This window comes from Nicotiana tabacum, chromosome 22, assembly GCF_000715075.1.
Source record: "Nicotiana tabacum cultivar K326 chromosome 22, ASM71507v2, whole genome shotgun sequence".
Lineage (NCBI taxonomy): Eukaryota > Viridiplantae > Streptophyta > Magnoliopsida > Solanales > Solanaceae > Nicotiana > Nicotiana tabacum.
In genome coordinates, this window is record NC_134101.1 from 220,592,428 (window position 1) to 220,614,578 (window position 22,151).

General features: G+C 36.8%; 1 long non-coding RNA gene across 4 annotated transcripts; it reads right to left on the reverse strand.

Annotated features, from left to right (window-relative positions):
* Nucleotides 1–4,354: 4,354 nt before the first annotated feature.
* On the reverse strand, nucleotides 4,355–21,829 carry LOC107806248 (uncharacterized). Of its 4 annotated transcripts, none has more exons than XR_012705396.1 (4): nucleotides 21,600–21,829; nucleotides 21,156–21,256; nucleotides 10,544–12,145; nucleotides 4,355–4,629 (listed from the first exon to the last, which is right to left on the reverse strand). It is a non-coding gene; the product is annotated as an uncharacterized LOC107806248 (long non-coding RNA). The 4 variants fall into 4 exon arrangements; XR_012705397.1 differs by having other exon boundaries at nucleotides 11,781–12,145; nucleotides 21,600–21,822; XR_001652618.2 differs by lacking the exon at nucleotides 10,544–12,145 and having other exon boundaries at nucleotides 21,600–21,816.
* Between the last annotated feature and the right edge of the window lie 322 nt (nucleotides 21,830–22,151).

Sequence of the window (22,151 nt, forward strand, 5' to 3'; positions counted from 1 at the left end):
AATACTCAATTCAAATATTAATCGTAAAAACTCTAATTATTGCAATAATATTTTCACTATTATTTTAAGAAATATTTATTTGTCCGAATTGTCAACATTAACATAACCTCATATATATATATTTATTTAGTACAAGCTTTGTATCTGACCTTATTTGTGAACAATATACATTACTATAGATATCTTTAATTAAATTTTGTGTATAATTTAATTATGGTAGGAAAAATAATTAAATAGTAATATATATATATATATATATAATATATATATATTACTATTTAATTATTTTTCCTACCATAACTGAATTATACACAAAATTTAATTAAAGATACTTATAGTAATATATATTGTTCACAAATAAGGTCAGATACAAAGCTTGTACTAAATAAAAAATTATTATTTCAACTTAAAATTAAAGTGTAAGATACAAAATAAAATTTTAATTAATTTTTTCTCAAAAAAAGATACCTATAATAACTGAATTATACATAAAATTTTAATTAAAGATACATTTAGTAATGTATAATGTACCCAAATAAGGTTAGATACAAAGCTTATACTAAATAAAGAATTATTATTTCAACTTAAAATTGATGTGTAAGATACAAAACGAAAATTTAATTGATTCTTTCTAAAAAAGAATACCTACCATAACTGAATTATGCATAAAAGTTTAATTAAAGATACCTACAGTAATGTATATTGTACCAAAATAAGGTCTGTTACAAAGCTTGATCAATTAGTTAAAATTTGTCCCTACCATAATTATACAAAAAAATGTTAAGTAAATTATACTACTAATAGAGATTTGTATCGTAATTAAAAAACAATTTTTTATTGAACTACTACTTTCATTAATTATGTTTCCATTTATAATTCAAATTTTTAATGTTGTCTTAAAATTACCAAGTGGCTTTTTTTTAGCTTGTCACTTGGCTTAACCTCATGCTTCACTACTCTCCTTTTAATATAATACTATTATTAGTACCTGCGCGATGCACGAACACAAATATCAAATTAGAATTTGAGTTATTGGAATTATCTTAAAATTTAAAACTTCCAGATAACATGTTCCTTTTTATTTATATTTTTATTTTATATATGTAACAATCTAACTCCTTGATTTAGTACTTGTATTTTATTTTGTGGTCAATATTAAATAATACTCAACATATCACGTTTGTGATATGTCTTGTTTGAGCATATTATTTAACAAAATTCTTACTACCACTTTATGTTTCACCGCAAATTCGAATAAGTCTTATCCTTCTATATTTTCACCCAAGACAACTCTCTCTTTAATCTTTGCTTATAGTTATTGCATTATCTATTACTTAATAATGTTATATTCATGTGATCTTTTATTAGCTTACTAATTGACTTGTCAACATTAATATAACTTCATTATATATATATATAAATTTTTTTATTCCTAAAATTTAATTTATTTTTGTACTTTTATCCTCTTACTTGGAACTCTATTTTCATTTAAATCTTTCAATAATATTTTTGAGTATTATTTAATTATTTAATATACTTATACTTAATTAATTCAAAGTATAAATATTCTCACACTATCTCTATTTTCCTCTTTATACATCCTCTTCCCTACTATGAATTTTTAATTAGTTTTTTACATTAATATTTTACCAATAAACAAAATATATAATATCACATTTTATTTTAAGTTATAACTTTGAATTAGTTTAAAATATTAATAGATAATTTTTTTATTATTATATTTTAAATCTATTGAATTTTCTTATAATTATTTTTTGTATCATGTGTAATTAAATTTTCTTTCTCTTTTAACATTAGGATACAAATAGACTTTAATTTTCGATCATAAAATTACCCACACGAGATATTTATTTTGTATTTCCTTAGTTTTAATTTGTTATCCAATTTTTAGTTTTTTATCTAGTAAAACTTTAATTTTGTAGTCCTATCCATAGTTTGAGCGTTTCACCATAATTTTAATCTAAATCTCAAGTTCAAATCGAATTTCCCTTCTATTTATAATATTAAATATTTTTTAATTTTTGATTATTGCTATTAAATTACCTAATATATAGTATTTTATTTTCTTATGTGGCTTTCATTAACGTGTCACTTTATTTTATATCATAATCTATTTATATCCTTTAATATTATTATATAAATCGCTGTATGATTTTTTAATCTTGAAATGAATATTTATTTTATTTAAAATTAATACCCAAAATTATCAAATTGTTTAAATTTATTAATAATATTTTAAGCATTACATATTTGCTTTATTTTATTTTTTTAAACTAATTCTTAGTATAAATAATCTCACATTATCTCTAATTTATTAATATTTTGATTTTTTTAAATTTTTTAATCTATTAAACTTCAATTATGTGACCTTATCCACATCATGGCCATTTTTTATCATACTTAAAAAAAACTTTTTTATATCAAATTTAAATAAGTTTTATTCTTTTTTGTTCTTTATGATAGAATTTTTGATTTTTTTCTCTGTTTGTTTTTGCTATTGTATATTCAATACTTAATATTATTAACGTTGTCATATGCTTTTTATTAGTTTACTTGAATTTAATATCCACTTTTATCATATTTATTTTAATATAATACAAATAATAAATAAAAATTATTTCAATAGTAACTTTGACTCTATTGCTCATATTCTTAAATATGAATTTTCTTATCATATTAAAAAAAAATTCCCATCTCAAATTCAAATATATCTTATTCTTCTATTTTCTCCATTGGACCACATTTCCAAAAATCATCTTACACTTTCAAACTTAACCTAGCAACACTCAATTCAAATATTAATCGTAAAAATTCTAATTGTTGCAACAATATTTTCACTATTATTTTAAGAAATATTTATTTATGTATAAAATATTTATTGTCCGAATTGTCAACATTAATATAACCTCATTATATATATATATTACTATTTAATTATTTTTCCTACCATAATTGAATTATACACAAAATTTAATTAAAGATACCTATAGTAATGTATATTGTTCACAAATAAGGTCAGATACAAAGCTTGTACTAAATAAAAAATTATTATTCCAACTTAAAATTAATATGTAAGATACAAAATAAAAATTTAATTAATTCTTTCTCAAAAAAAGATACCTACCATAACTGAATTATACATAAAATTTTAATTAAAGATACCTGCAGTAATGTATATTGCACCCAAATAAGGTCAGATACAAAGTTTGTACTAAATAAAGAATTACTATTTCAACTTAAAATTAATATGTAAGATACAAAACGAAAATTTAATTGATTCTTTCTCAAAAAAGGATACCTACCATAACTGAATTATGCATAAAATTTTAAAAAGATACCTACAGTAATGTATATTGTATCAAAATAAGGTCAGTTACAAAGCTTGATCAATTAATTAAAATTCGTCCCTACCATAATTTATTTCGTCCCTACCATAATTATACAAAAAAATGTTAACTAAATTATACTACTAATAGAGATTTGTATCATAATTAAAAAATAATTCTTATTGAACTACTACTTTCATTAATTATGTTTCCATTTATAATTCAAATTTTTAATGTTGTCTTAAAATTGCCAAGTGACTTTTTTTAGCTTGTCACTTAGCTTAACATCATGCTTCGCTACTCTCCTTTTAATATAATACTAGTGTTAAAACCCGCGCGATGCGCGAATAATTTGAAAGAATTATCTATTTTTTGAGCGTTATTTACTTATCTTCTATTTTTTTAATTAGTTCATAGTATAAATATCCTAGCATTAACTTTATCCCCTCTTTTTGTATGTCCATTTCCACTACAATATTTGATTAGTTTTCTCATTTTATATTTTACTTAAAATTTGAATAATATAATATTTGTTTTAATTATAATTTTGAATCATCAAAAGTATAATAAGCCTTTAGTTTTTATAAAAAATCTACCAATATTTTAAATGTATTATATATATATATATATATAATATTATTAATTTATTTTTATATTTTTTATTATGAAATTATGAGTTCTATTTATCAACTAAAATTTTCTATATGAGAAATTTAATTAATATATTTAATTTTACTCTATCACTTGGAGCTTTATTAGGATTATTCCTTTATGACGTTTTATTTATTATGATTTCTGTTATGTCTATATCACCATATACTATACAATTTATATATAATAGACTATCACTATATGTCACGACCCGAATTTTCCACCCTCGGGAGTCGTGATGACGCCTACTCGTAGAAGCTAGGCAAGCCGCGCAAATGAAGAATCACTAACACTTTCATTTTACCCCTTTTTAACAACTGAGATTAACATGTAATCAACATTGAATATTAATGATAAATAAAACAAGTGGAAGACTTAAACTGATAAAATAACCAATGCCGGTACTACAATGCCGACGTACGTCTCTATCCGGAATCCGGTATCACAATATCACGGACTGTATATGAGTACTACATACAAGTGTCTGAAAAAGGGAATACAGTCTGTCTCGGATACAAGTGAAAACAGAACACATAATAAGATAGAAGCACGCCTGCAGGACTACCTCGGGATCTCTAGCTGGACTGAAGGCAGCAACCCAAATGCTATGGTCCAAGAGCTGCTCCGGGATCTGCATATAGTGCAGAGTGTAGTATCAGCACAATCTGACCCCATGTGTTGGTAAGTGCCTAGCCTAACTTCGACGAAGTAGTAACGAGGCTAGAACCAGACTACCAAATAACCTGTGCAGTTATATAACATACAACGGAAAATAAAACAGGAATAAACAAGTAAAGATGGAGGGGGGGGGTACATGCTGCGGGAGTATACCAATATCAACAGTAAATCAAGAGTAACAGCATAAGAACAACTTAGATTTCACAGCAAAACAATAAGAAATTTGTATCCAATCTATAAACACTTTGTATCAGCAATTGTTGCGGCGCGCAACCTGATCCCAATATATATCAACACTGTTGCGGCGCACAACCCGATCCATATCATTTATCACTGTTGCGGTGTGCAACCCGATCCACATATAATATTATTGCGGCGCGCAACCCGATCCACATATACGATCAACAACAATCATAGCAAGAGTCCCGACAAGTGATCAATAAAGAACTACACTATCCCGGCAAGGGAATCGACTGAATAAGTAACAGCATCCCGGCAAGGGAGAAACAGCTATAACCAACCTTGTTCAAACATTTAACTACCTCAGCTAACACTAATACTCAGTCATAAGTAATTTCCACGAGAATAATCACTATCCTTGCTCAATACAGAGAGTCATCAACTTAAGTATCCGTAGTATTATTTAAGAACACAATAAATTACAATTCAAGACTCACGGTCATGCTCGACACCAACGTATAGATACTCGTCACCATGCCTATACGTCGTACTCAACAAGAGACAAGTAGCAAATAAGACACAACTCCTAATCCCTCAAGCTAAGGTTAGACCAAACACTTACCTCACACTTCCACAGCCAACTCAAACCTCAAACAACGCTTTTTCTTTTGAATTTGGCTCCAAATCAATTGTATCTAGGCATAATTGACTTGATAACATCAATAAATGCTAAATAATCCAATTCCAATGCTTAATTATAGCTTTCTAATCATTCTTCCAAAAAGTCAAAAATCGACCCCGGGCCCGCTTGGTCAAAATACGAGGTTCAGACCAAAACCTGATCACCCATTCATCTACGAGCCCGAATATATAATTTATTTTGAAATCCGACCCCAAAACGAGGTCAAATTCCCAATTAATCAAAAAGCCCTAACTCTACCCAAATCCCTAACTTTCTACCCTTAATCTCATGCTTTAGGCCTAGAAATCTAGTGGATGTTGATAAAAATGGAAGAAAAGGAGCTTAGAATTACATACCTATGAAGCTATGGTGAAGTTCCTCTTCAAAAATCGCCCAAGAGGTGTGGAGAAGATGAAGTTTATGAAAAATAGTGAAATTCCCGTAATGCATTCTGTTTTTGAACTTAAAAAGTAACTGGGCGAATTTGGTCTATGCATTCGCGACAGGCTCATCGCGTTCGCGATGAGCTAGGCCTGAGAGACCTTCGCGTTCCCGGAAAAAGGCTCGCGTTTGCGGAGCACTAACTCCTCGATCCTTCGTGTTCGCGTCCAGGTGGTCGTTTTCGCGTAGGTATAATACCCCTCCCCCTGCCTAGGCTCATAAGCCTTCACGTTCGTGATACCAGGCCCGCGTTCGCGAAGGGAAGACCCTCCCCCCCAAGCTTTGCGTTCGCAACCTGGGTCTTGCATTCACGTAGAAGGAAATTTCTTTCAGTATGAATAACTCATCGCGTTCGCGAGGGTCCTCCCGCGAACACGAAGAAGAAAATACCAGAACGCCAGAACTGAAAAACCTGCAACTTTTTATGAGTTCAAAACCTTCCGAAACACATCCGAAACTCACCCGAGCCCTCGGGGCTCCAAACCAAACATACGTACTAACTCAATAACACCATATGAACTTATCCGGGCGATCAAATCGCCAAAATAACATCATGAACATCGAATTAAACCTCGAAATCAATGGAATTTCTCAAAACTTCTTTGAACATCAAATTTTGCATTTAAGGTCCGAATCACGTCAAATGGATCCCATTTCTTACCAAACTTTACCGACAACACATATAAATCATATTGAACGTGTACCAGGCTCCGGAACCATAATACGGGCACGGTATCACAAATTTCACATAGCATTTCACTTTCAAAAACCTTTATATTTTTCAGAAAATAATTTCTTTTAAAAAATTCATTTCTCAGACTTGGGACCTCGGAATTCGATTCCGGGCATAAGCTCAAGTTCCATATTTTTCCATTGATCCTTCGGGACCGTCAAATCACGGGTCCAGACCCGTTTACCCAAAATGTTGACTGAAGTCAACTTAAATGCATTTTAACTCAAAATTTCAACATTTTCATAGTTTTTTTACATAATAGCTTTTCAGCTACGCGCCCGGACTATGCACGCAAATCGGGGTGATGTCGAAAAAGGTTTTTAAGGCCTCGGAGTGCAGAATTCATTTTAAAAACAAGTGATGACCTTTTGGGTCATCATATTCTCCACCTCTAAAACAACCATTCGTCCTCGAACGGACATAAGAAGGAAGTACCTGAGTTGGAGAAAAGATGGGGATAACGACTCTGCATATCGGACTCGGACTCCCAGGTCGATGCCTCAACAGGCTGACCTCTCCACTGAACAAGAACAGAAGGAAAACTCTTTGATCTCAACTGACGAACCTGCCGGTCTAGAATAGCTACCGGCTCCTCCTCATAAGACAAGTCCTTGTCCAACTGGACAGTGCTGAAATCTAACACGTGGGATGGATCGTCGTGATACCTCTGAAGCATGGACACATGAAACACTAGATGCAAGACTGATAAGCTCGGCAGCAATGCAAGTCTATAAGCCACCTCTCCCACTCGATCAAGAATCTCAAACGGGCCAATGAACCTAGGGCTAAGCTTGCCCTTCTTCCCAAATATCATCACGCCCTTCATAGGCGACACTCGAAGCAATACCCGCTCACTAACCGTGAATGCCAAATCTCGAACTTTACGGTCGATATAACTCTTTTGCCTGGACTGAGCTGTACGAAGCCTATCCTGAATAATCATGACCTTGTCCAAGGCATCCTGAACCAGATCCGTACCCAACAACCGAGCCTCTCCCGGCTCAAACCATCCAACCGGAGACCGACACCGCCTACCATATAAAGCCTCATAAGGAGCCATCTGAATACTCGACTGGTAGCTGTTTTTGTAGGCAAACTCTGCTAAAGGCAAAAACTGATCCCATGAGCCTCCAAAGTCAATGACATAAGCTCAGAGCATATCCTCTAAAATCTGAATGGTCCGCTCGGACTGCCCGTCCGTCTGAGGATGATATGCTATGCTCAACTCAACCTGTGTGCCCAACTCTCACTGAACTGATCTCCAGAAATGCAAGGTAAACTACGTACCTCAGTCCAAAATGATAGACTCAGGCACACCATGAAGACGAACAATCTCCCGAATATAGATCTCAGCTAACCTCTCGGAAGAATAGGAGACTACCACAGGAATGAAATGCGCTAACTTGGTCAGCCTATCAACAATAACCCACACTGTATCGAACTTCCTCTGAGTCTATGGGAGTCCAACAACGAAGTCCATAATGATCCGCTTCCACTTCCACTCAGGAATCTCAATCTTCTGGAACAAACCACCAGGCCTCGGATGCTCATACTTAACCTGCTGACAATTCAAACACTGAGCCACATATGCAATGATATCCTTCTTCATTCTCCACCACCAATAATGCTGCCGTAAATCCTGGTACATCTTTGCGGCACCCGGGTGAATAAAGTACCGGGAGCTATGGGCCTCCTCTAAAATCAACTCTCAAAGACCATCCACATTAGGCACACAAACTCGACCCTGCAATCTCAAAACTCCATAATCACCTAAAGTAACCTGCTTGGCACCTCTGTGCTGCACTGTGTCTCTAAGGACACATAAATGGGGATCATCATACTGCCGATCACGGATACGCTCCAATAAAAAAGAACGAGCGACCGTGCAAGCCAACACACGACTGGGCTTAGAAACATCCAATCTCACGAACTGATTGGCCAAAGCCTGAACATCCAAAGCAAGCGACCTCTCACCGACCGAAATATAAGCAAGACTGCCCATATTGGTTGACTTTCTACTCAAAGCATTGGCCACCACATTGGCCTATCCCGGATGACATAAAATGGTGATATCATAGTCCTTTAATAGCTCCAACCACCTTCTCTGCCTCAAATTCAACTCCTTCTGCTTGAACAAATACTGCAGACTCTTGTGATCCGTGAATACCTCACATGCCACACCATACAGATAATGTCTCCAAATCTTCAACGCGTGAACAATGGCTGCTAACTCCAAATCATGAACCGGATAATTCTTCTCATGAATCTTCAACTGCCGCGAAGCATAAGTAATGACCTTGCCATCCTGCATCAACACCGCACCAAGCCCAATACGAGATGCATCACAATAAACTGTATATGGCCCTAAACCCGCAGGCAAAACCAACACCGGTGTCGTAGTCAAGGCTGTCTTGAGCTTCTGAAAGCTCGCCTCACACTCGTCCGACCACCTAAACTGGGCACCCTTATGGGTCAACCTGGTCATTGGGGCTGCGATAGATGAAAACCCCTTCACAAACCGACGATAATAGCTTGTCAATCCCAAGAAACTCTGAATCTCCGTAGCTGATGCTGGTCTAGGCCAGTTCTTAACTGTCTCAATCTTTTTCGGATCAACTTGAATACCCTTTGCTGATACAACATGACCCAAGAATGCAACTGAACTCAACCAGAACTCATACTTCGAAAACTTAGCATACAACTGACTATCCCTCAAAGTCTGAAGAACCACCTTAAGGTGTTGCTCGTGCTCCTCCCAGTTGCGGGAGTATATCAAGATATCATCAATGAAGACTATCACAAACGAATCCAAGTAAGGCCTGAACACCCGGTTCATCAAATCCATAAAAGTTGTTGGGGCATTTGTCAACCCGAATGACATCACCAAAAACTCATAATGCCCGTACCGAGTGCGGAAGTTGTCTTAGGGACATCAGATGCCCTAATCCTCAACTGATGGTAGCCAGATCTCAAGTCAATCTTCGAAAATACCTTAGCACCCTGAAGTTGATCAAACAAATCATCGATCATCGGCAACAGATACTTATTCTTGCTTGTAACCTTGTTCAGCTGTCGGTAATCTATACACCTTCGCATCGATCCATCCTTCTTCTTAACAAACAACACCGACGCACCCCAAGGCGAAACATGGGTCTAATGAAACCCTTCTCAAGCAAGTCTTGCAACTGCTCCTTCAACTCTTTCAACTCAGGCGGGGGCATACGATACGGCAGAATAGAAATGGGCTGAGTGTCCGAAGCCAAATCAATGCAAAAGTCAATATCCCTGTCGAGTGGTATACCCGGTAGGTCTAAAGGAAATACCTCAGGGAACTCACAAAAAACAGGCACAAAATCAATAGAAGGAACCTCGACACTAGAATCACGAACATATGCCAAATAGGCCAAACACCCCTTCTCGACCATACGCCGAGCCTTCACGTAAGAGATGACACTACGGGTAGAATGACCAGGAGTCCCTCTCCACTCTAAACGAGGTAAACCCGGCAAGGCTAAGGTTACCGTCTTGGCATGACAGTCCAAGATAGCATGGTAAGGTAATAACCAGTCCATCCCCAATATGACATCGAAATCAACCATGTCCAGAAGCAACAAATCTACACGAGTCTCAAGACCCCCAATCACAACTATACAAGAGCGATGGACTCGATCTACCACAATAAAATCACCCACCGGTGTGGACACATATATAGGGGCACTTAAGGAATTACTAGGCATGACCAGATACGGTGCAAAATAAGATGACACATAGGAATATGTAGACCCTGATCAAACAAAACTAAAGCATCTCGGCCACAAACCAGAATAGTACCTGTGATAACTGCGTCGGAAGCCTCAGCCTCAGACCTGGCTGGAAGAGCATAACATCGGGGCTGGGCCCCACCACCCTGGACTACATCTCTAGGACGACCTGCAACTGGCTGGCCTCCACCTCTAGCGGTCTGAGCTCTACCTCTAGTACCTTTACCTCCACCTCTAGCACATCTACCCCCACCTCTAGCTGGCTGGGAGGGATGTGGAACACCTGGTGCCTGAACCATAGCACGGGAACCCTGCTGCTGCGACTAAGTACCCACCAATCTCGGACAAGCCCTCCGGATATGACCATACTCACCACACTCAAAACATTCACCTAAATGCTGCGGCTGAGGAAACTAACTGACCCTGGCAACCTGAATGACCACCCCGAAAACTCTAGAGCGGCATTGCTTTGATAGGAGCTGGTGGTGCACTGTAGGGCTGCTTATCAGAATACAGCATATGTGAACCACGACACCTGAAGTGCCGTGAGAAACCTGAAGTGCTGACTGAAAGGACCTAGGAGGATGGCCTCTACCATACAAATCATTGCCTCCAGATGAGGCACCACTGAATCTGCCTGAATGGCGAGGCCTCTTGTCCGACCCATGACCTCCTCCCTGCGACAGAACCATCTCCACTCTCCTGGCCACATTGGCCGCCTCCTGGAAAGAAATCTCACTCCCTGTCTCCCTAGCCATCTGAGGACGAATTGGCTAAATAAGTCCATCAATGAACCTCCTCACCCTCTCTCTCTCGATGGGAAATATGATAAGAGCATGACGAGCCAAGTCGATGAATTTGGTCTCATACTGGGTAACAGTCATAGAACTCTGCTGGAGACACTCAAACTGCCTCCGATAGGCTCTCTCTGAGTGATGGGGAGAAACTTCTCCAGAAATAGCTGAGTAAACTGCTCCCAAGTCAAAGCCGGTGATCCGGCTGGTCTAGCCAAGCAATACTCTCTCCACCAAGTCTTGGCGGATCCAGACAAGCGAAAAGTAGCAAAATCGACCCCATTGGTCTCAACTATCCCCATGTTCCTGAGAACCTCGTGACGGCTGTCTAGATAATCCTGGGGATCCTCAGTAGATGTACCGCTGAAAGTAGTAGTGAAGAGCTTGGTGAACCTATCCAATCTCCACAAAGCATCGGCAAACATAACTGCTCAATCGCCGGTCTGAGCTACCATACCCTGGCTGGACTGCTCTAACTCGCTGAACCACTAGAGTTTGGAACTGAGGAGCTACCTGCTTTGGAGTGTGAGTAGCAGGAGTCTGGGCTCCTCCTCCAGCCTGAGAGACGGCTGGTGCTACAGGAAGCAAACATGCCCGGGTGACACTCTCCATAAGGCCCACTAGACGGACCAGAGCATCCTGGAGAACTGGGGTAGCAATAAACTCCCCTAGGACCTGAGATGGGACCATTGGAACTGCTGGGCTGGAACCTCATCATCAAAATTAACCTGGGGCTCTGCCACTGGTGTTGCTGCTCTAGGCTGAGCTCTGCCCTTGCCTCGGCCTCTAGCACGGCCTCGGCCTCTGCCCCTCGTGGGAGCTACTGCTTGGGGATCGGGCTGCTGATCGGTGGATAAGGAAGCGCGTATTCTCTCCATCTGTGAAAGAACAGAGTAGAAATTCAATTAGCATTGAGAAACCAAACCACACGACAAGAAAGAACAAATGTGAAGTTTTCCTAACTCTGTAGCCTCTGGGGATAAATACAGACGTCTCTATACCGATCCCTCGGACTCTACTAAGTTGTCCGTGAATTGTGAGACCTATGTAACATAGAGCTCTGATACCAACTTGTCACGACCCGGATTTTCCACCCTCGAGAGTCGTGATGGCGCCTACTCGTAGAAGCTAGGCAAGCCGCGCAAATGAAGAATCACTAACCCTTTCATTTTACCCCTTTTTAACAACTGAGGTTAACATGTAATCAACATTGAATATTAATGATAAATAAAACAAGCGGAAGACTTAAACTGATAAAATAACCAAAGCTGGTACTACAATGCCAACGTATGTCTCTACCCGAAATCCGGTGTCACAATATCACGGACTGTATATGAGTACTACATACAAGTGTCTGAAATAGGGAATAAAATCTATCTTGGATACAAGTGAAAACATAACACATAATAAGATAGAAGAGAACGTTGGGCCTGCGGACGCCTGCAGGACTACCTCGGGATCTCTAGTTGGACTGAAAGCAGCCACCCAAATGCTATGGTCTAAGTGCTGCTTCGGGATCTGCACATAGTGCAGAGTATAGTATCAACACAATCCGACCCCATGTGCTGGTAAGTGCCTAACCTAACCTCGACGAAGTAGTGACGAGGCTAGGGCCAAACTACCAAATAACCTGTGCAGTTATATAACATACAACGGAAAATAAAACAGGAATAAACAAGTAAAGATGGAGGGGGTACATGCTACGGGGTATACCAATATCAACAGTAAATCAAGAGTAACAACATAAAAACTTAGATTTCACAGCAAAATAATAAGAAATTTGTATCCAATCTATAAACACTTTGTATCAGCAATTATTGCGGCGCGCAACCCGATCCCAATATATATCAACACTGTAGCAGCGCGCAATCCGATCCATATCATTTATCACTGTTGCGGTGTGCAACCAGATCTACATATAATATTGTTACAGCGCGCAACCCGATCCAAATATATCATTATTGCGGCATGCAACCCGATCCAAATATATCATTTGTTGTGGCGTGCAACCCGATCCAAATATATCATTGTTGCGGCGTGCAACCCTATCCAAATATATCATTGTTGCGGCGTGCAACCCTATCCAAATATATCATTGTTGCAGCGTGCAACCCGATTCACATATACGATCAACAACAATTATAGCAAGAGTCCCGGCAAGGGATCAATAAAGAACTACATTATCCCGGCAAAGGAATTGACAGTATAAGTAATAGCATTCCGGCATGGGAGAAACATCTATAACCAACATTGTTCAAACATCTAACTACCTCAGCTAACACCAATACTCAGTCATAAGTAATTTCCACGAGAATAATCACGATTCTTGCTCAATACAGAGAGTTATCAACTTAAGCATCCGTAGTATTATTTAAGAACACAACAAATTAATTCAAGACTCACGGTCATGCTCGATACCAACGTATAGATACTCGTCATCATGCCTATACGTCGTACTCAATAAGAAACAAGTAGCAAATAGGACACAACTCCTAATCCCTCAAGCTAAGGTTAGACCAAACACTTACCTCGAACTTCTACGGCCAACTCAAACCTCAAACACCGCTTTTCTTTTTGAATTTGTCTCCAAATCAATTGTATCTAGACATAATCGACTTGATAACATCAATAAACGCTAAACAATCCAATTCTAATGCTTAATTATAGCTTTCTAATCATTCTTCCCAAAAAGTCACAAATTGACCCCAGGCCCGCTTGGTCAAAATACGAGGTTCAGACCAAAACCTGATCGCCCATTCATCTACGAGCCCGAATATATAATTTATTTTGAAATCCGACCCCAAAACGAGGTCAAATTCCCAATTAATCAAAAAGCCCTAACTCTACCCAAATCCCTAACTTTCTACCCTTAATCTCATGTTTTAGGCCTAGAAATCTAGTGGGTGTTGATAAAAATGGAAGAAAACAAGCTTAGGATTACATACCTATGAAGATATGGTGAAGTTCCTCTTCAAAAATCGCCCAAGAGGTGTGGAGAAGATGAAGTTTATGAAAAATGGTGAAATTCCCGTGATGCATTCTGTTTTTGAACTTAAAAATAACTGGGCGATTGGTCTATGCGTTCGCGACAGGCTCATCACGTTCGCGATGAGCTAGGCCTGAGAGACCTTCACGTTCGCAGAAATGGGCTCGCGTTTGCAGAGCACTAACTCCTCGAGCCTTCGCATTCGCGTAGGTATAATACCCCTCCCCCTGCTCATGCTCATAAGCCTTCGCGTTCGCGATACCAGGCTTGGGTCTCGCGTTCGCGTAGAAGGAAATTTCCTTCAACATGAATAACTCATCGCGTTCGCGAGGGTCCTCCCGCGAAGAAAAAAATACCAGAACACCAGAACTGAAAAATCTGCAACTTTTATGAGTTCAAAACCTTCCGAAACACATCCGAAACTAACTCGAGCCCTCGGGGCTCCAAACTAAACATACGTACTAACTCAATAACACCATATAAACTTATCCGGGCGATCAAATCACCAAAATAACATCATGAACATCGAATTAAACCTCAAAATCAGTGGAATTTCTCAAAACTTCTTTGAACATCAATTTTTGCATTTAAGGTCCGAATCACGTCAAATGAATCCCGTTTCTTACCAAACTTTACCGACAACACATATAAATCATATTGAACCTGTATCGGGCTCCAGAACTATAATACGGGCCCGATACCACAGATTTCACTTTCAAAAACCTTTATATTTTTTAGAAAATAATTTCTTTTAAAAAATTTATTTCTCGGACTTGGGACCTCGGAATTCGATTCCGGGCATACAGCCAAGTCCCATATTTTTCCACGGACCCTCCGGGACCGCCAAATCACGGGTTCGGGTCCGTTTACCCAAAATATTGACCGAAGTCAACTTAAATACATTTTAAGTCAAAATTTTAATATTTTCACAGATTTTTTAAATAATAGCTTTCCGGTTACGCGCCCGGACTGCGCACGCAAATCAAGGTGATGCCAAAAGAGGTTTTTAAGGCCTCGAAATGCAGAATTCATTTTAAAGACAAGTGATGACCTTTTGGGTCATCACATTATAAATCTTATATTTTTTTATACTATCAATGAAATTTATATTTTATTCTTTCTTTTTGTTCCTTGATTATCTAAACTTATATTATCCATTACTTAGTATTATTAAATTGTCATATGAATTTTTAATAACTTACCATTTTAATATAATACAATAAATATAGTTTTCTATTACTCTTGAAATTTAACTTGACTTTATCTTGTATGACTATTTCTCAAAATTAATTCATTGTTTAAATTTATTTATTATTTTTATTTTATCTTTTAAAGCAATTCAACGTATAAATTTTCTTACACTATATCCATCCCCCTCTTCCTAATATTTAATCTAATTAAGTGGTATTTTCATCATCTTATTTCTGGCTCTAGAGAAAATAATGTATTATCCTTGAGCATATGTTTGAAGAGTCAAAGGAATAAGGAGAGATCATCTCTCTTTGATAGTATTAATCTTGTTGTAATTTTAATTGTATGATGATGTCCTCTACAGTATAAAATTAAACAGAAAAGATTTAGAAGAAAAACTTAAATGTTAATTTTATCAAGTGAAGCATCTGAATAAATTATAAAAACTTTGCATAGTGCAAGCAATTAACTTGTATATTTTTATAAACCAAAAAAGTTAACCTCTAGCGTAAAAATATTTTGAAAAGCCCCAAGCATTCTTGTACAATAAATCTTATGTACAACTACCTCTGCTATTTCCTTTAATACTTTCATAATTTTCTCAACCTATACAAAAATCTCATTTAGATGTTATTTTCTACTAAAATCATTCTAAAACTAAATGTGGTATATGTACTCCTTCTCATAATAATTGATTGTCCGATTTTCATCTTTCACAATTATATCTACTTTTCCTACTTGAACTACTTTTCTCTACACCTAAATACTACTTGAAAAGAATAATACTATCCAATACTTTATATGATAGTAAATATAGATTGACTACCTCATTAAATTAAACAGCAAAGGCCGTGAATCAGTCTCCTTCAGTTTTGGTCTAGGTATAGCATTGTTAGTATCTTGAGTTATTTTGCCACTTGATTTCCTCAACCTGATTATTTGAAAATTATCATGAAGCAGAATATGCATTTATGTTGTAAGTACATAACATGCTTCTCACTGCATAAACTTCAAAAAATGAATCGAGCAGTATGATATAAATACCTTCTCATCCGGCAGTAATATCTCCAATTAAAATGGATTATCTGTATTTTCGCGATCTGGAACCATCCATATTCCATAATCACACGACACGAACCTTTAAATTTCATAGCATCTTTGTATCGGATATATCATTGATGATGTCAGTTTTCGTATACATTTCTTTGAAGGAAGTAATGGCTTCAACCTAGTTTTTTTTCTCTATATGATGTATACTTTAAAGGTTGAAGTTATAATGTATTATAGGGTTATATTCCAAAAATATTGTTGTATTCTTGGTAGTATTTATAAAGTAGCGGACTTTTTATTAGGGTCTAGAGTCTATCGTTAAGGGTGTCTTCAATCATTAATGACCTTTCCTTTGGCAGAGAACTTTTGAATAAATTCAAAGCTTGATTGTTTTTTATTTTGGAATAACTCTTGGTCACATTATTCTTTTCCAAATATGCCTCGTGATTATTGCATGATTATTCACTTTCCAACTATATTTCTTGATCATCCCTGTCGTGCATCCTTAATTTCCTCACTTTGAAGGAAATTATGCATATTCTTTGTCATATAATTTAATTCCTTGTATGGTAATATTTGAACTGCAAATATTTTAAGAAATACGTTGTAATATACAATTTTAATCTCAATATTAAATTTAAAAAGTTAAAAAAAAATGATTGTGTCTACAGTACTAAGATTATAAATCAAGATATTGCTTATATTCACAAAGCTCCAAAACTCATGATGAAATTCAACTTACAGAAAATCTTAGACTAAAATTTCTATTAAATATGTTTTCCTTTATAATTCAAATTTTTAATGTTGTCTTAAAATTGCTAAGTGACTTCATTTTAGCTTGCCACTTGGCTTAACCACATGCTTCACTAGTCTCTTTTTAATAGTATAATATAGATAGATAGATTTGTGAGTGATGGCCCCTTGTTTAAAAATGAAATTCTGCGTTCCGAGGCCTTAAAAACCTCTTTTAGCATCACCTCGATTTGCGGGCGCAGTCCGAACGCGTAGCCGGAAAGCCTATATGTGAAAATCTGTGAAAAATAATAAGTTTTAACTATAAAATGAGTTAATTTGACTTCGGTCAATGTTTTGGGTAAACGAACCCAAACCCGTGATTCGACAATCCCGGAGGGTCCGTAGGAAAATATGAGACTTGGGCGTATGCCCGGAATCGAATTCCGGGGTCCCAAGCCCGAGAAATGAATTTTTAAAGAAAATTATTTTCTGAAATTGTTTAAAGGTTTTGGAAATGAATTTTGATTAGAACGTGTTGGTATCGGGCTCGTATTTTGGTTTTGGCACCCGGTACAGGTCTTATATATGATTTAAGATAATTCTGTGAAGTTTGGTAAGAAACGGAGTCCGCTTGACATGATTCGGACCTTAATTGAAAAATTTGATGTTTGAAGAAGTTTTGAGAAATTCCATTGATCTTGAGGTTTAATTCGATGTTCATGATGTTATTTAGGTGATTTGAGTACACGAATAAGTCCGTAGGATGTTTTTGAGGTTGTGTGTATATTTGGTTTGGAGCCCCGAGGGCTCGGGTGAGTTTTGGATAGACCATGGAGTACATTTCGAACTTAAAAAATTGCAGGTTTTTCACTAGTGTATTCAGGCCTGCAGGCTTCGCATTGGCTTGCAAATGCGAGTTCGCAATTGCGAAGGCTGAGTCGCAAACTCTTCCTCGCAAATGCGAGTGTTCCTTCGCAAATTCGAAGCACCCCTCTTGGGCCAGTTATCGCAATTGCGAACTATTGTTCGCATTTCCCTTCTCTCAATTGCGAGGCCCCTTTCACATTTCCCAACCCAGCAGAGGTCGGGGTTCGCAATTCCCACATCTGAGATCTGCAACTTTTATACTTAGACGATTTTAAACCCATTTTCATATCTTTTCAAAACACAAACTCCTTTGGGCGATTTTCCAGGAACAACTCTTCTTCCAAATCGATTGTAAGCTAATTTTAACTCATTTCCTTCAATCATTAACATCTTTTAACATGATTTCAACCTAAAATCAATGATTTTCATGGGGGAAATTGGGTGTTTTGGGTAGAACCTAAGTTTTTCAAAAATTGGGGATTTGGAACTCGATTTGAGGTCCGATTTTAAAACAAATTATATATTTGGGTTTGTGGGGGAATGAGTAATCGGGTTTTGGTTCGAACCTCGGGTTTTGACCATGTGGGCCCGGGGGCGATTTTTGACTTTTTGGGTAAAACTTTAGAAAACTCATTTTCATGCATTGGGGTTGATTCATTTAGCGTTTATTGATGTAGTTAAGTAACTTGTGACTAGATACGAGCGAATTGGTGGTGGAATCAAGGGGTAAAGCTATAGTTGAATCGTGAATTGTGTTCGTGGCATCGAGGTAAGTGTTTGGTCTAACCTTAGCTTGAGGGATTAGGAGTTGTTTCCTATTTGCTATGTGGTAATTATTGAGTATGACGTATAGGCATGGTGACGAGTATCTATACGTTGGTGTCTAGCATGCCCGTGAGTCTTTATATTGTGATTATCATGACTTCATTGTATCTTTATGCCTTAGTGGTGGTTTCTATTTGTTGTATAAAGTTTGTGGAAGAAATCATGATCTATGAACATTGAGGAGCGTTGATTCAAGTTGCATAACGAATTGTGAAAGTATAAGTGATAATTGAACCTCTAGAGCATTGGCTCGAGTTGTGAAGTGAATAGTGAAGCAAAAGTGAGAAAGAGAAGAGATCATTATGTTGTCACCCTTGCCGGGCTATTGTTGATTTATTTGTTATGTTCCCTTGCCGGGATTTTTATTGCAATTTCATTTGTTCCCTCGCCCTATTGTTTGTGATTATTATTTGGGTGAGGACGAGAGTTAAAGCACGAAGGGTGATGTCATGCACTGTTTATTTTGTGAGGAAAGAGTGTAAATCACGAAGGGTGATGCCGTGTATGATTGTGAGGAAAGAGTGTAAAGCACGAAGAGTGATGCCGTGCCACACAATGTACCATTCCGTGCCGATTATATTGATTATATGGTGAGGAAAGAGAGTAAAAGCATGAAGGGTGATGTCGTGTACATTTTTATTATATGATTGCTTTGGTGAGCAAGAGAGTAAAAGCACGAAGGGTGATGTCGTGCATTTATTGATTTCTGATTCTTTATTGACATTCGAGTTATGTTGTCTCTCTCGGTTACTTGATGTCTTTATTCGGAATTGTTATCTCCCCCACAGCATGCTTCCCCTCCCATACTTGACTGGTTATTTCTGTGTTACTTTTTCGCTGTATATATATTTGAACTGCACAGGTTTATTTGGTAGTCTGGTCCTAGCATCGTCACTACTTCTCCGAGGTTAGGCTGGACACTTACCAGCACACGAGGTCAGTTGTGCTAATACTACACTCTGCACTGTGTGCAGATCCTGGAGCAGCTTTTGGACAGTAACTTGAAGGCTTTCTTCAGTCTATCCAGAGACCCAAGGTAGACCTGCAGGTGTCTGCAGGCCCTGGCGTATCCCTCTGTCCCTATTTCCTGTTTCATTTTCCTTTTATTCAGAAACAGTATACTGTTATTTCTTCAGATTTTGTATGTAACAAATCTTAAACCGTCTGTGATACTGTGACACCAGGTTTTGGGTGCTTTAGGTTTTTAAGAGTTGTAATAGATGCAGATTTCAGATATTTAATTGTATCTTCCGCTTAATTATTTAAAGTTCCGCTGTTTTCATGTTATCGCCTTATATTTGTTAAAAAGAAATAATTGGATAATGAAGTAAGTAGTTAAAGGATTTGCTTGCCTAGCTCGCATTAGTAGGCGTCATCACGACTCCCGAGGGTGGGAAATCCGGATCATGACAAGTTGGTATCAGAGCTCTAGGTTACATGGGTCTCATAGTTCACAGACAAGCTTAGTAGAGTCTGAGGGATCGGTACAGAGACGGTCTGTATTTATCCCCCAGAGGCTACAGAGTTAGGAAAAACTTCACATTTATTCTTTCCTATCGTGCGGTTTGGTTTCTCAATGCTAATTGAATTTCTACTCTGTTCTTTCGCATATGTAAATGTGTATCTGTTCCATAAATGACCATTGATAATAAGGCCATCAGGTAAGGGAAGATTATGACCACTATCTAAAATGTACTTCAGTTGTTGCAAGAATCAAATCCCCGTGCATATTTAGCACCAAAATGATAAAATTGAAAAAATAACAACAAATATATTAAGTAAGCCAAACAGATGGAACTTACCCTGTGACTTCTCTTGACAAAAGTAGAAATTTTGTACTCTTTTAATTCTTGTTATTATGGTTTGTCCTCTGCCCAGAATATTTGGATTGCATACAAGAATAACACAATAAAACAATATATATTGTTGAAGATTAGTAAGACACACAAGCAAGGAAACAGATGCATAGTGCAAGGTTAATCACATACTTAGACTACCTCTCAAGCACTGTTAACAATATCGAAAGACCTCTTGAGAACCACTAGAGACTCTAACTTCACCACATCATTCGCAAAGAAGTACTATGTTTTCTTATAACCATACAATAATATATGTATGCCTTATAAAATTAAAAACTACATGTCTACTGATTAGGCACATAACCATATAAGAAAAAAAATAAGAATGAAATGCCGACATGTAAAAGGTCTCTCAAGAAGAAGGTTTTAACTTACCTTGGAAAAGAGATAAGATTCTATCAAGACCGGGAATCAATAATAATAATACCAAGTACGCTTTAAATGATTCTTTCTGTGTGATTATTTTTGTTGTATTCCTGTAAATTATCAAATGGTTCAGAGAAATTCGAGATGAAATCTCAGAATACAAATGTGAAATTGCTTAAAATATATTTATCCTTAACTGCATGTTGGAAATTTTGTCTTACAGAATCATTGTAAAAAATACCCAAATGTAAATATATCTTATATAAATCTTTATAGGGTTTTAGTTAGATATGAGATAGTAACAAATAAGAAGGAAAGGAAATACGAAATCGATTAGGAACATAAATCGTTTCTTTGATTCTTCCTCCACAAAATCGATCAATTAAAGCAGAGCAGCTTCTTTCTCAAAAAAAAAAAAAAAAAAAAACGAAAAGATTAGGGATTTGAACATACCTGACAAATGAGATTCACATTTTGATTTGAGGGATTTTGATTTGGGTGAAATTTTTGCCGAGGAGAGAACTGATTTCTAGAGAGAGGGCTGACCCCAGAGAGTTTTTCTGCTTTTGTATTCTTTCACTTTGGCCTTCTGTTCCAGCAGACAATGGTTAGTGAAAGATAGGAATTTTTATTTTCTTTATTATTTAAAAGTAAATTTCTATCGTGTAGGAGCGACCCAATCGCTGCAGAGATATTTAACAGCCACTTTAAAAAATTCGCCACAAAATATACGGAGCCAAAATTTTGTTTTTGGCGGGACTGAAAATTTCAGCCATATTGGAGGCAAAAAGTCGCTGCTAAAAATTAACCTTCTGTAGCGACTTTTAAAGTCGCCGCTAATAATATAGGGTCGCTGCTATATGTCGCCACTAATAATCAAATTTCTTGTAGTGTCATCCACTGATCAGCAGCCCGAGCCCCCAGCAGCAGCTTCCACAAGGGGCAGAGGGTGAGGCCGATCTAATCCAAATTGATATAGTTGATTTGGTTTGGTTCTGATAAAAT